Source organism: Mastigoproctus giganteus, chromosome 5, assembly GCF_048544385.1.
Source record: "Mastigoproctus giganteus isolate SK-2022 chromosome 5, ASM4854438v1, whole genome shotgun sequence".
Lineage (NCBI taxonomy): Eukaryota > Metazoa > Arthropoda > Arachnida > Uropygi > Thelyphonidae > Mastigoproctus > Mastigoproctus giganteus.
Window position 1 is genome coordinate 4,518,303 of NC_143579.1, and position 15,258 is coordinate 4,533,560.

The following is a 15,258-nucleotide window of genomic DNA, read 5'->3' on the forward strand; positions in this document are numbered from 1 at the left end:
CTAGCAGGGATAAGGAGGTGATTATTCCCTTGTATAAGACAATGGTCAGGCCACACCTAGAGTACTGTATACAGGTCTGGAGGCCTCATTTCAAGAAGGATGTAGAGCTGCTGGAACAAGTACAGAGAAGAGCAACAAGATTAGTGAATGGAACAAAGGGGTGCTCTTATGAAGAAAGGCTTAAGTTTTGCAAATTACAGTGTCTGGAGACTAGGCACCAGCGAGGTGATCTGATAGAGGTGTATAAAGCATTGAATGGTTTGAGCATGCTCAATGCTGATGGGATTCTTCCTCTAGCTCAGAATAATCACCTGAGAGGGCATAAATTCAAATTGAGGAAAGACAGATGTAGGATAGACGTGCGGAAATTTGCCTTTAGCCAGCGAGTGGTTGGTTGGTGGAACAGACTTCCATCCCTTGTCGTGGAAGTTGATAGCCTAAATAAGTTTAAGGCTCAGCTGGACAGGTATTTTGAACGAACAGAGGGGTGAAGTGAAAGTGGTTTTTTTTTTTTTTTTTGGCTGATGCTGCATAAGCTTGCTTTCTTGCATAAAATGCCTCTACTAATGCTAATTCCTAAAATGAGGATTCCAGATCTATATACAATACTGAAGATGTGGCCTAATCATTGCCTATATCATCTGCAGACTTATCTGCCTTTATCAATATCATTAATAAATACAGAACACAACAATGGGCCAAGCAGTGAACCCTGGGGAACTCCATTAACAGTAGTGCAAGAAGAGCAGTGACCTTTGATAATCTACCTTTTTCCTTCTATTACTCAACTATTTCTTTATCCATGATAATCTACCTGTACCTTCTATCACTCAACTATCTCTTTATCCATAGCAATAACTTGTCCGTAATACCACACTGCTACATTTACAGCAGCCTTTCATGTGAAACAGTGTCAAGCAGCTTACTGAAATCTAGTATATGATATCAAAATTATTTTTTGCATCCAGTTCCTTTTGTTTGTTACTGTGCACAGTAGCTAATCAGATTGATGACACACAATCTTCCCTTAGCAAATATATGCTGCAATTTCCACATAACAGAGTTCCTTTCAAGATGATACTGCAAGATAGGATCATCTATCTTGCTGTTTCTTTTAATATAACTGGATAGAGGCATTATATGACTTATTTACTTTTAGCTTCGATTTAATAGTTCAGATCACAAAATCATTTAGTTCCAAATTATTACTTAGTAGACATCTGGTATTCCCAACTCTAAATATTTTCTTTGCATGTTTTTTTTTTTATGTAAACTCCAAACACGAGAGGTATTAGAACCTATAATACTTAGTACCGTGCTTGGGTTGGAGGTTGAGAAGACGAAAGAAGATATTTGTTGACATTGGACTTGAACTTCTGTAGACTGTAAGTTTCAGGAAATACGTATGAAGGAAGGCTGTTCCAGGAAACAGCAGTTGAATGAATAAACGAGGAAGATGAAAAGTTGGTTCTGTGAGTTTCAAGTTGGATAGTAAATGGATGTTGGCTGGTGGCTGCACGTGTTCGGACTGTTTGGAAAGAGAGAGCGGGAATTATAGAAGCCAATTCAGAAGAACAGTGCCCATGGAAGTATCTGTAGAAGAGGCATGCACCAGAAACATTATGTCTATGAGACAGCGAGAAGAGAGAGACTCTGTTAGAGATGAATCATTAATTAACCTAACTGCCCTCTTCTGAATGGAATCAAGAAGCCTGAGAGAGGTTTCGGGGGCACCACCCCAGATGTGGGAACAATATTCCATGGTAGGGCACATTTGCGATTTATACAGAGTGAGCAGCTGTTTGGAAGAAAGGTAACGACGAAGAGGAAGCAATATATGTAATGTGCTTGTGCCAAGAGAGATTAGAAGTCAGGGTAATCCCCAAAAGAGATATATCATTTTGCTTAGAAATCGGAGCGTCACCAAAGATAAGCATAGGAGCAGAAGAATCCTTTTTGCGAGATATAAGACAAGACTGAGTTTTAGAAGGGTTGAAATCAACTAAGTTGTCTTTGCCCCACTGGAGAATTACCTGAAGATCGGCATTTAAGGAATTGGTAGCAGATTTTCGAGAAGTTGAAGATGATTGAGCAGGGCAAGGTTTCTCAAAATGGAAAGTGGAATGCAATGTGCTATCATCAGCAAAACTATGGATAGGATTTCCAGTCAATGGAAGGTTATTAATATACAAGAGGAAAAGAGTGGGCGAAGGAACTGAACCCTGGGGGACACCGGCATTAGTGGAGAAGTTAGAAGACAGAGAGCCATCAACCATCACCCTCAGTGAGTGATCAGAGAGAAAACTGGATAACCAATTACAAAAAACAGTTGGTACACCATATGATGGAAGCTTGTTTAGAATACCTTTATGCCAAACACGATCGAAAGCCTTTGAGATGTCAAGAGCAACTACTTGTGTTTCACCGAACCTTTCCATTGAATTAGTCCATAAATGGGTAACATAAGCCAGAATATCACCAGTGGATCGACACTGACGGAATCCATACTGGTGATCATTGATCAGATGGAAGGTTTATAGGTAGTTTAAGAGTTGGCGGTTAATTGATTTCTACTTTAGAAAGAGTAGAAGTAATTGCAATGGGACGATAATTGGATGGGAGGGATTTGTCACCCTTTTTAGGAACTGGCTGGATATGAGCAAATTTCCAAGCAGCAGGAAAAACACCTTTGGAATAAGAAAGTGAAAAAAGGCAGCAAAGAATAGGAGTAAGTTCAGGAGCACAGGTTTTGAGAACAAGTGGAGAAATACCATCAGGACCTGGTTTATGGTTTTGGTTTTTTTTTAGGAGCATTAGCAACTAAGGCCATATTGCTCCGGGATATGCGGTGGTCATTCCCTGACCTTTCCTCATCCTCCATATTTGGTGGTGACGGGCTTGAACCCCGGTCTAATCAAGAAGCGTGGGCTACGCACTGCTGCTCCTTCCCACCTGGCTACAGAGGCGCCAGTCAGGACCTGGAACTTTCTTAGCATCAAGATTCGTCAAAATCCTTCTAACATCCTTTTGACGGATGTTCACAGGAGACATTGAACAGAGTGTGTTGGGAATGATGGGAGGTGTTTTACCAAGATCATTAATACATGAGTTGGAAGAAAAATGGGATGCTAGCAGGTCAGCTTTATCCATGACTGAAGTGACAACAGAACCATCTGGTTTGGACAGAGGTGGGAGCAGAGATGGGCAAAAGTTGCGGCCAATAGCTTTGGCAAGAGACCAGAATGCTCGGCTATCATTAGGGTAAGAAGCAAGTTTTCTACTCTTAGCCTGTTCAAACTCTAGTTTAGACTGATTAATAACTGATTTACAATTGTTGTGAGCTTTGGTGTAGGCAGAAAATGAAACTGAAGAATTAGAAACAAGCCAATTGCGATATGCAACATTCTTCTCTTGAACAGCCTTAGCACATTTATTGGAAAACCAAGGTTTACCTAAAGGACGAGATTTTAAAGTGGAGTGTGGGATAAAGGATTCCATCCCTGCAAGAATAATTTCGCTGACACGTTCTGAGCAAGTGTTGACATCAGAAGTTTTGAAACAGTAATCTGACCAAGGAAAAGAAATCTTGCAGGTCATCCCATTTTGCATTCTTGTAATGCCAAACAACATGAGGCTGGGAATAGCCATGAGATAAAGGATCCGTTGGAGAAGAGACAATCACCAAGTTGTGATCTGAAGTGGCTAAAGTACCTCTCACTTTGACCGTGTACTTAGAAGGATTGTTAATGAGATACAGATCAAGCGTGTTGGCTGTATGATTAGGATTGTCCGGTATTCTTGTAGGTAAAGGAACAATCTGTGCAAGGTCATTAGTAATTGAAAGCCTCAGCATCTTGACCAGCTGGGTTGGTGTGACTAGAAAACAGAAGCCAGTTGGAGTTGTGAACATTAAAATCACCAAGGAAAATTACCTCACTGTTAGTAAAGTTGGACTGGAGAAAGTCAAGTTGCAAAGAGAGGAAGTCAAAGAGCTCCAAGTGATTAGTGAAGTTGGGAGAACAGTAGAGACAACAGATGAATTTGACACAATGAGGTAGAGAGATTTTAAGCCAGAGAAGATTGAAGAGAGGAGATTCCAAATTGCCAAGTCTCTGACAGGGTATATCAGAACGGACATGTGCACAAGTACCACCTTTGCAGCGAAAGGAATCATACAGCGAATAATTTGGGCATCTGAGATGAGCAGTGGTTGAATCAACCGATAACTGAGATTCTGTCAGAAAAAGTACATGGGGTTTGGCAGACTGCAAGTGGAAATGGACATCTTTGAGATTAGAATCAAGACCACATATATTTGTGAAATGAATTAGGAAGTGTTTGGGAGGTTTAGATCTTTCGCACATAAGCTTGCTCTGTTAGTTTGACAATTCATGGTGTATTCAATAGTAAGAAAAAGTGGGTGGGACATGCTGTATGAAGTAATGAAATTTTTGGATATAGATACACATGGTAAGAATATACCCAGATCCTTGACATAATGTGGCCTCGACAATGTCCCCTGCATACACACTACTCGGACTCCCTCCAGTCACTATCTGGCAGAGTAGTGGTAGCAAATTTTACACTAGCTGATCCGGAAGCCTCCTAGAGAGTTACCAATAGGTTCGGTCCAGTGTACTAACTAGCGGCCAGCCTGCGAACACTGCTTTAGAGCTGTACCCTCGAAATGTAAGGAATATTGGATCTCGCCACGATGTTCATCATAACCTCAAAAGTCATCAATCATACTGCATGAGGGAAGAGATGGGGAAGGGTTGACCGGAATTTGGCTCTAGAGACTAAACATGGGTTCCACCGCTTCAAGCCTCCAATAAGCAAAGTGGTGGTATTGCACAGGTTGATGAGAGTCTTCAACCTGTGCAATACCACCGGTGATATCCAGCTCAGAACTCTGGGTGTGCCAAGACCATACCAGATGTGAGCCCCTGGGTTATTGTTACTAGGGATGAGAGTTGGATGTTTCAGTATAACACAAATAGTGTCAGAGCATGCAATAGACTTTGAAATCATCACCAAGGTACAAAAAGTAGTTTTGTTTGCAGAAGCAAAGGACCAAAACGATGCTGATCATGTTTTTTGAAAAACAGGGTGTGATTCAAGAGGAATGTATACCTGAAGAGGAGAGAGTCAATGCTATATTCTATATACGCGTGCTTCAAAGACTATTGAAGTGTCCTGGGTGAGGCTGAAATTTAAACAGAAAGTCACCTGGTTCTTGTTGCATGACAATGCCTTTGCTCATTCTGCAATTGTTGTGAGGACATTTCTGACCAAACTTGGAATTTTACAGATCAACCATCTAGCTTACTTTCCTGATCTAGCACCAGCACACTTCTTCCTCTTTCCCATGATGAAAACTGCCCTTAAAGGAAAGAAATTTCAGGATGTTGAGGAATAAAATAAAATGTAATTGCTGAACAGAACATCTCTTTGGACACATTCACTGATTCTTTCTAGAAATTTTTAGAACAGTGTAATAAAGTGCATTCAATCAGGTGGTGAATACTTTGAATAAAAATAAAATCCTTCACACTGTGTTCTTTTTATTGTACTAATCCTGGAATTTTATTGCCACATCTTGTATTACTACTGTATTATTACAAGTCATGTCACCAAAGTCATGTATAATTCAAACTTATACATTGGTGTAAAAACAAGCGTAAAGTGTAATGAAGTATGGTGGGAAGCACCATGGGCAAATGGTATTAGAGGTGCTAAATGCCTGCATCTCTTACTTTCTACTGTAGTAGCCAATCTGCAAATGGAATGAGGGAGTGTTGCTCTACCGGCATAACCTTTTAATATACTCTGTGCTAATGCTTTCACCATGACTGGTCCTTCTTTGATGCAGGGCCATACCTCTGTTAGCATCTTTGTTATGTTTCTGCAGGTGGAGGGCTCAAACCCTTGCCCAACAGACTATCCCTCTACATGGATAATAGTAGATTACCTTCCAGTGGACATCAGTTTTCATGTAATCTCAGAATTCATATAACCATTTGTAAGCTCAGAAAAAGTGCAAAATCATACCTATTCACTTTTTGTTCTTGTTTCTTTGATCATATATAAAGTTTCGCCAAAAACAGTTGCTAGAATTTCCTACAGAAACATACCTGGATTTTTTCATATTTAATGTATGTAACCATTTTCATAAAGCACTTGATCACATGAAATTTTCTTGTGTTCCCTTTATGGGTAAGTTGCACCCTCAAAAGGTACACAAGTTCTATACACTCCATATGTGTTGTTTTTAATTACAAAATAATTTTACTTTTGTAATAAATTGAACTCGTTTATTAATTACTATTTACACAATTTATTTCACATCCTTGTTGTGCGAAATTTCTCATGCTCTATGTTTTTCAATTGAATTCTCCTCTCAATTCCAAGTTTTCATCCTGCATGTGCTCCTTGAACAAAAGCAACATTCAGAAAAAATATATTTGATAGGTAAAATAAGAAAATAATATGGACAATAATAAAATGCTATTGATGCAGATATATTAACTGTCTCATCCTCATGTACCTTCAAGGAAGGGGGAAAGAATCATAGCTGTTGATGACTGCAGCTAATTCCAAACCAATGGAAGCTGTCACTTGCAAGGCAGTTATACAAAGAAATACTAAAGATGGTAAACAAATGTTTACCTTATAATTTTTGTAAATTACAAAAAAATGAAAAAAGTAGCATATCTGGTTAATTCAGAAGTGTTTTAACTGATAAAAATAAATGTACTGAGCTGAGGTCTTTTAGCAGAACCAGATGCCACTGTTGCTTACAGCTAGAATCAGTACAAATGCTATTTTTTGGCTAGTGATACCCACACACACAATAAATAAATCAAAAAGAGAATCAAGTAAAATATTTCACTGATAAAAATGCTATTTTTTGGCTAGTGATACCTACACACAATAAATAAATCAAAAAGAGAATCAAGTAAAATATTTCAAGCGCCTCAATTTTTTTTAATTAAGGTCTAAGAAATTACAAAACTCTCTCTCTTAACAATTAGTAAAGATAAAGCACACTGATTTCTTACGCTTTATATCACAAAATAGTTGCTATTTTTCTTTTTTGTTGCCCATAGCGTTTAGTTATCAAAGCTCTACCAAATATTTCTGGTTACTGTTTTTTTTTTTATATTTTTTGCATTTTATTTTTTTCCTCGTGAAACTTTACAGATTTATTCATAATCATTCATTCATTCTATTCTGGTGAGCTGAACCAGATACTACTGAAAACATACTCTCTCAGTAGCGTACAGTTCGACTCAATTGAGAAAAAAATGAGTAGCACTGACGAATTTACTACAGCGCCAGCGCTGTTGATTTTAAAATTTATATAAATATAATTTAAACAAAGTAGAATGTCAGCACTTACACATGCTAGTCTTGCCTATACAAAAATTAGAGATTATTACTATTATGAAAGAAATTCATTTTTTAAAACTCTTTTCCCGCCCTTAACTATCATATGGTCATTTCCATATGTTTCCCAACGCCATCTGAAGTTTTTATATTGATTCATGACGTAACTCTTCTAGAAATATTAAAAATAATTCATAATCCAAAAAAAGTAAAAAAGATCACTTGATATTTCTTAAAAAAATAACCTAAAAGGAAGAAACACCAATAAATCACGTCGATTACTTTTAAGAAGAATGTACTTTGCAAAACAGTCGGTTACAGAAATTGTAATAGAAAGTATACTACAAACTAGAATGGAAATTCCCTTGTCATGAAACCTGACAATCAATGGCGTGAAGAAAAAACTTCGCCGATTGCCTGTTTACATATTGTTTTTGTTTTTGCAATCCATAAAAGTTCCACGGACAACAGAATATTTCAAAGCAGAAAAGCATCCGGAGTTTTGTATATTTGTAATTCGAGCAAAGACATTGGAAATTACTGCACAGTAGTGAAATTGTTCCAAGGCCCCGCTCGTGAGCCATGCATTGTTTCCAATACATGGCTCATTATTATTATATTATTTCTGCCTAATTGGGGGTTCCATCTCGTGACGGGTATTGCTACCAAGTACGCAGGGTGGTTGTTATTATGTCTGGGGTTACTGTTGATCAAGAAACTGTCTGACCATCCTACAGGTGTTCAGAATTGCGACTTTCTGGTGTTCCTTGTAGGTGTTCACTGGGAGACCTATTGCTGCTAGGCTGTTATGTGGGGTCTTTGGCACCATACCTGTGGTTGACACGATGATCGGAAAGGTCGTTACTAGTTGCATATGCCACATCTCTTTCATCTCCTGTCTTAGAACCTGAAACCGGCAGAATTCCTTAACAAGTACAGGTCACTGTTGAAAAAAAGCCGTGAAATAGGGTTGAATTTGAAAGTGTCTGTAATTCTGCCCAGACACGATAGAAGGGAGTATATGATGAGAGCCTTGTCGATCAATTCGACCCTGGAAAGATTGTGCAAGGCTCAAGGGGTAGAATTTTTTTCAGCCTGGACTGTACTTGTTAACAAGAGAGATTGCTTCTACAGGGATGGGATACACTTAAATAGAAAGGGTGCAAGAATATTTGCTGATGCTATCGAGGCAGTGTTAGGTGGGTCGGAAAACTGTTAGCTTGGGGGGAGACAAAGACAAATAGATTAACAGTAGCCACTGGCAGAGGTGAAAGAGATTCTCGCACTGCTTCTATTGGAATGAGCAGAAGCCTGAAAAACAAAATGCAGGATATTTCAGAGACTGCTGGTAGTCATTGCGGTACAAGTAAACACATGGGTTGTGTTAGGGTAGCTAAGAATAGAAATAGGTGCATGTATACTTGCGTGTACACCAATGCTAGGAGTTTGGTAAATAAATTTGATGAATTTGAGGTATTGCTCAAAACATCAAAGGCAGATATTGTTGGGATATCAGAGACGTGGTGTCACACAGATATAAGGAATGCAGAACTGGAATTAGGGGAGTACAACATCTACAGAAAGGATAGACTGGATAGGAAGGGAGGAGGGGTTATGCTATTAGTTAAGAAATACATAAAATCCAAGGAAGTGAAGCCAGTGGACATCGCTGGACAGTGCAGTGTCGAGTCAGTTTGGTGTGACATAAGCACTGGGAGATCAAATTTGCGAGTAGAAGTGTGCTATAGGCCTAATGACTCTGATGAGTATAATAAGATACTGTACAGGGAAATAGAGTGGGCCAGTAAATCAGAGAGTCCTATAATGGGAGATTTTAATTTCCCAGATATTGACTGGAATTTGGGGGCTGGTCACACAAACTAGCAAGGCTTTTGTGGATTTATTGGATGATTGTTTTCTACATCAGCATGTTCAGGAGGCAACTAGAGGGAAGAATACTGTTGATTTGATTATCAGCAGTGATTCTTCATGCATTAAGAATCTGCAGATAAATGAACCATTAGGTGGCAGTGATCACAGTGTGCTGAAGTTGGATTTACTCAAAGAGGTAACTACCATTAGGGGTAAAGGGAAGGGTTATTGCTTTCGTAAAGGCGACTACGATGGACTGAGACAATATTTAAATTCTATACAGTGGGACCAACCGATGATGTTATCAACAGCAAATGCAAAATGGGAAGTATTCAAAGAACTTATCTTGGAAGCTGCTAGGCTTTACATACCAACTAAGAAATATTGTTCAAGGTTTAGGCCTAAATGGATGTCAGATGAACTGATGAGGCATATGACAGAGAAGAAACATTCATGGGATACGTACAAATTAACACATGACACAGAAGCCTATGATAGATACAAGTTGATCTGTAACCAAGTTACAAAGGAGGTTAGGCAGGCGAAGGCAGATTACGAGAATTCTTTGGCAAGGAATGCAAAGAAAAACAGCAAAGAGTTCAGAGTTCTTTACTTATGTAAACTCTAGAAGGAAGGGGATGAATCAGATTGGTCCACTTGATATCGATGGGTCAACTGTTGATGATCCTGCTCAGGTAGCTAACAAACTAAATGAATATTTTGCATCGACATTCACACATGAGGAGTTATTTAGCGAGGAGAAAGCCAGAGGTGTGTTCAACTCTAGCAGTAAGCTAGAGAATCTTGTAATAACTGAGAGTAAAGTGGAGGAGAAATTGTTGAAGATAAACACAAGAAAGGCACCCGGGGTGGATGGGATCTATAAAGTAGCCGACCGGGCTAGCCGAGTGGGTAAAGTACCTGCCCGGCAACCCAAAGGTCGCGGGTTCGATTCCCGCCTCGGGCTTGGATCAAAGTACTGCAAAAACCTTGGGAGGTGCAATATGGCCACAGAAGCCGATGCGCCAACAACTACCAAAAAGTTATATTGAAGGAGGCAGCAAAGGAAGTAAACAAACCCTTAGCCATAATTATGAGCGCTTCCTTGGACTCAGGGGAGGTACCCACAGACTGGGGATATGCAAATGTCACCCCAATTCACAAAGGAGGATCAAAGGCTGACACAAGTAATTATAGATCTGTCAGTTTAACTTCTGTTCCAGGAAAACTAATGGAGGCACTAGTTAAAGAAGCACTGCAGGATCATTTAGACAAGACTTCAGCTATAGCTCGGACACAGCATGGTTTTGTTAAGGAGAAGTCTTGCCTGACCAATTTGATTGGATACTATGATGCAGTCACAAAGGAACTGGATGCAGGGAATAACTTTGATATTATATACTTGGATCTTAGAAAGGCTTTTGATACTGTTACACATGGAAGACTGCTGCACAAATTGGAGCAGTGTGGCATTGGAGGCAAATTGCTGCTGTGGATAAAGGGGTGGCTGAGGGGGAGAAGACAGAGAGTGGTAATCAATGGACACTGCTTGTCGTAGACTAAGGCTATTAGTGGAGTCCCTCAGGGTTCAGTGTTGGGTCCATTATTGTTTTCTGTATTTATAAATGATATTGATGAGGGTATATCAAGCTTAATTAGCATTAGCATTAGCATTAGTAGAGGCATTTGATGCAAGAAAGCAAGCTTATGCAGCATCAGCAAAAAAAAAAAAAAAAAACCACTTCCACTTCACCCCTCTGTTCGTTCAAAATACCTGTCCAGCTGAGCCTTAAACTTATTTAGGCTATCAACCTCCACCACAACGGATGGAAGTCTGTTCCACCAACCAACCGCCCGCTGGCTAAAGGCAAATTTCCGCACGTCTATCCTACATCTGTCTTTCCTCAATTTGAATTTATGCCCTCTCAGGTGATTTTTCTGAGCTAGAGGAAGAATCCCATCAGCATTGAGCATGCTTAAACCATTCAAGGCTTTATACACCTCTATCAGATCATCTCGCTGGTGCCTAGTCTCCAGACACTGTAATTTGTAAAACTTAAGCCTTTCTCCGTAAGAGCAGTGTCCTTTGTTCCATTCACTGATCTTGTTGCCCTTCTCTGTACTCGTTCCAGCAGCTCTACATCCTTCTTGAAATGAGGCCTCCAGACCTGTATACAGTACTCTAGGTGTGGCCTGACCATCGCCTTATACAATGGAATAATCACCTCCTTATCCCTGCTGGAAAAATTCCTGTATATCATTGACAATTCTCCATGAGCTACTTTTGCAGCCAGTCTGCACTGCTCAGAGAACTTCATATCTGTCTGCACAACCACCCCGAAGTCCCTTTCATTCTCTACCACTGTCAGTGTTGTACCACACAGTTGATACGTTGCTCTGGGGTTGCTGTTTCCCATGTGTAGTACTTTACATTTGTCAATGTTAAACTTCATTTGCCACCTCTCAGCCCATCTGCTCAACCTTTCCAGATCCTGTTGCAGCACCATAGTGTCAGTAGTGTCCTTGACAACCCTGCCAACCTTTGTATCGTCTGCAAACTTGGACATTAAGCCCGATATACCATCATCAATATCATTTATAAATACAGAAAACAATAATGGACCCAACACTGAGCCCTGAGGGACTCCACTAATAACATCAGTCCACGATGAGCAGTGTCCATTGATTACCACTCTCTGTCTTCTCCCCATCAACTGCCCCTTTATCCATAGCAGCAATTTGCCTCCAATTTTTGTAGCAGTCTTCCATGTGCAACAGTATCAAAAGCCTTTCTAAGATCCAAGTATATAATATCAAAGTTATTCCCTGCATCCAGTTCTTTTGTGACTGCATCATAGTATCCAATCAAGTTGGTCAGGCAAGACTTCCTCTTAACAAAACCATGCTGTGTCTGAGCTATAACTGAAGTCTTGTCTAAATGATCCTGCAGTGCTTCTTTAACCAGTGCCTCCATTAATTTTCCTGGAACAGAAGTTAAGCTCACAGGTCTATAATTACTTGTGTCAGCCTTTGATCCTCCTTTGTGAATTGGGGTCACATTTGCACATTTCCAGTCTATGGGTACCTCCCCTGAGTCCAAGGAAGCTGTCATAATTATGGCTAAGGGTTTGCTTACTTCCTTTGCTGCCTCCTTTAATATAACTTTATAGATCCGATCCACCCCGGGTGCCTTTCGTGTGTTTATCTTCAACAGTTTCTCCTCCACTTTACTCCCAGTTATTTCAAGATTCTGTAGCTTAATGCTAGAGTTGAATACACCTCTGGCATTCCCCTTGCTGAATAACTCCTCATGTGTGAATGTCGATGCAAAATATTCATTTAGTTTGTTAGCTACCTGAGCAGGATCATCAACAGTTGACCCATCAATATCAAGTGGACCAATCTGATTCATCCCCTTCCTTCTAGAGTTTACATAAGTAAAGAACTCTTTGCTGTTTTTCTTTGCATCCCTTGCCAAGGATTTCTCGTAATCTGCCTTCGCCTGCGTAACCTCCTTTGTAACTTGGTTGCATATCAACTTGTATCTATCATAGGCTTCTGTGTCATGTGTTAATTTGTAAGTATCCCATGCATTTTTCTTCTCTGCCATATGCCTCATTAGTGCATCTGACATCCATTTTGGCCTAAACCTTGAACAATATTTCTTAGTTGGTATGTAAAGCCTAGTAGCTTCCAAGATAAGTTCTTTGAATGCTTCCCATTTTGAATTTGCTGTTGATAACATCATCGGTTGGTCCCACTGTATAGAATTTAAATACTGTCTCAGTCCATCGTAGTCGCCTTTACGGAAGCAATAACCCTTCCCTTTACCCCTAATGGTAGTTACCTCTTTGAGTAAATCCAACTTCAGCACACTGTGATCACTGACACCTAGTGGTTCATTTACCTGCAGATTCTTAATGCATGAAGAATCACTGCTGATAATCAAATCAAGGGTATTACTCCCTCTAATTGCCTCCCGAACATGCTGATGTAGAAAACAATCATCCAATAAATCCACAAAAGCCCTGCTAGTGTATGAGTAACCAGCCCCCAAAATCCAGTCAATATCTGGGAAATTAAAATCGAAGTTTGTCGAAGTTTGTTAAAATCGAAATTAATGTCGAAGTTTGCAGACGATACAAAGGTAGGCAGGGTTGTTAGGACACTACTGACACTATGCTGCTGCAACAGGATCTGGAAAGGTTGAGCAGATGGGCTGAGAGGTGGCAAATGAAGTTTAACATTTGGGAAACAGCAACCCCAGAGCAACGTATGAACTCTGTGGTACTACACTGACAGTGGTAGAGGATGAAAGGGACTTGGGGGTGGTTGTGCAGGCAGATATGAAGTTCTCTGAGCAGTGCAGACGGGCTGCAAGAGTAGTTCATGGTGTATTGTCAATGATATATAGGAATTTTTCTAGCAGGGATAAGGAGGTGATTATTCCCTTGTATAAGGCAATGGTCAGGCCACACCTAGAGTACTGTATACAGGTCTGGAGGCCTCATTTTAAGAAGGATGTAGAGCTGCTGGAACGAGTACAGAGAAGGGCAACAAGATTAGTGAATGGAACAATGGGGTGCTCTTACGAAGAAAGGCTTAAGTTTTGCAAATTACAGTGTCTGGAGACTAGGCACCAGCGAGGTGATCTGATAGAGGTGTATAAAGCCTTGAATGGTTTGAGCATGCTCAATGCTGATGGGATTCTTCCTCTCGCTCAGAATAATCACCTGAGAGGGCATAAATTCAAATTGAGGAAAGACAGATGTAGGATAGACGTGCGGAAATTTGCCTTCAGCCAGCGAATGGTTGGTTGGTGGAACAGACTTCTATCCCTTTTCGTGGAAGTTGATAGCCTAAATAAGTTTAAGGCTCAGCTGGACCGGTATTTTGAACGAACAGAGGGGTGAAGTGGAAGTGGTTTTTTTTTTTTTTTTTTTTAGTCTGATGCTGCATAAGCTTGCTTTCTTCCATCAAATGCCTCTACTAATGGTATTGCTAATGTTATAACAGGAGATCAAAGTTCGCGTACCTCCTGATTTTTTTCCAGTGGGGTTTCTGTAGGTTGCCAGTGTTGGGTATCGCTATGTCAATCAGATAGGTAGCCTTTTCCTTCTTGTCCACATGAGTTATGTCCGGACTATTTTGCCGGATTGTCCTATTCGTTATTATGGCGCGGGCCCAGTACAGCTTGTGGGTTGGTGTCTCTAGTACTGACTGGGGTTCGTACTTGTAGTCTGGTACACTTTCTTCGATCAACTGTTATTTCTTGTTAGCTTCTGCTGTATTATCCTGGCTACCTGGTCGTGTCTATAAGTGTACTCAGTCTGGGTGATCACTTGGAATCCCGCGGTAATGTGTTGGATCGTTTCTGAGACTGGGTTGCATATTCGACATGTGTCGTCGAACACTCCGGGCTCCTTGGCGATGTATTTTCTATAGTTTCTGGTCTGCGCGGGTAGCACAGTGGTATCGTCACCGTTCACTCCATATACCGGGTGTAAAAGGCCAGGGTTAAAATCTCGTCGATGCCGCGAGGAACTTTAATGGGCTTTTCTTTCACTCCGTGGCTGAGTTAGTCGGTCTCAGGCGTAGATTCCAAGGTTTTTTTCCCAGAAACTGGGGCTTTTCGTACAGAAAAACAGACAAATCGACCATAGAACATACGCAATTAACAGACATAAGACACAGCACGGCAGATGAATTTTATTATTCGGGTTGCCTAAAAATAATAGTTGTTTTGTTTTTTTTTTATAGTTCCTGGTGTTGATTATCTGGTCTTGGATGGCGAGCATGAATCCTTCAGCTTGGGGAAGAGCGTCCCGCTCGTGAGCCATGCATTTGAAGCAATTTTATCTATGTGATCTTGATGGAGATCATTGTTGTGTCTGCCATGGAGTGTCTTCTCTGCTCATCATTCTAGCTTCGTTTGTACCTGCTCGTTGGGGGAGGGGATTCCTCGCTTAGGATGAATGGGGTATACTGCTTGTCTAT

General features: G+C 40.4%; 1 protein-coding gene across 1 annotated transcript in view; it reads right to left on the reverse strand.

The window, feature by feature from the left end:
* Window positions 1-7,439, reverse strand: part of LOC150085137 (Fanconi anemia group J protein homolog) — a 331,818-nt gene extending 324,379 nt beyond the window's left edge. Inside the window, exon 1 of the mRNA XM_090373843.1 lies at window positions 7,403-7,439. The gene's annotated coding sequence lies outside the window, so the exon portion shown is untranslated. The remainder of the gene's footprint in view (window positions 1-7,402) is intronic.
* Between the last annotated feature and the right edge of the window lie 7,819 nt (window positions 7,440-15,258).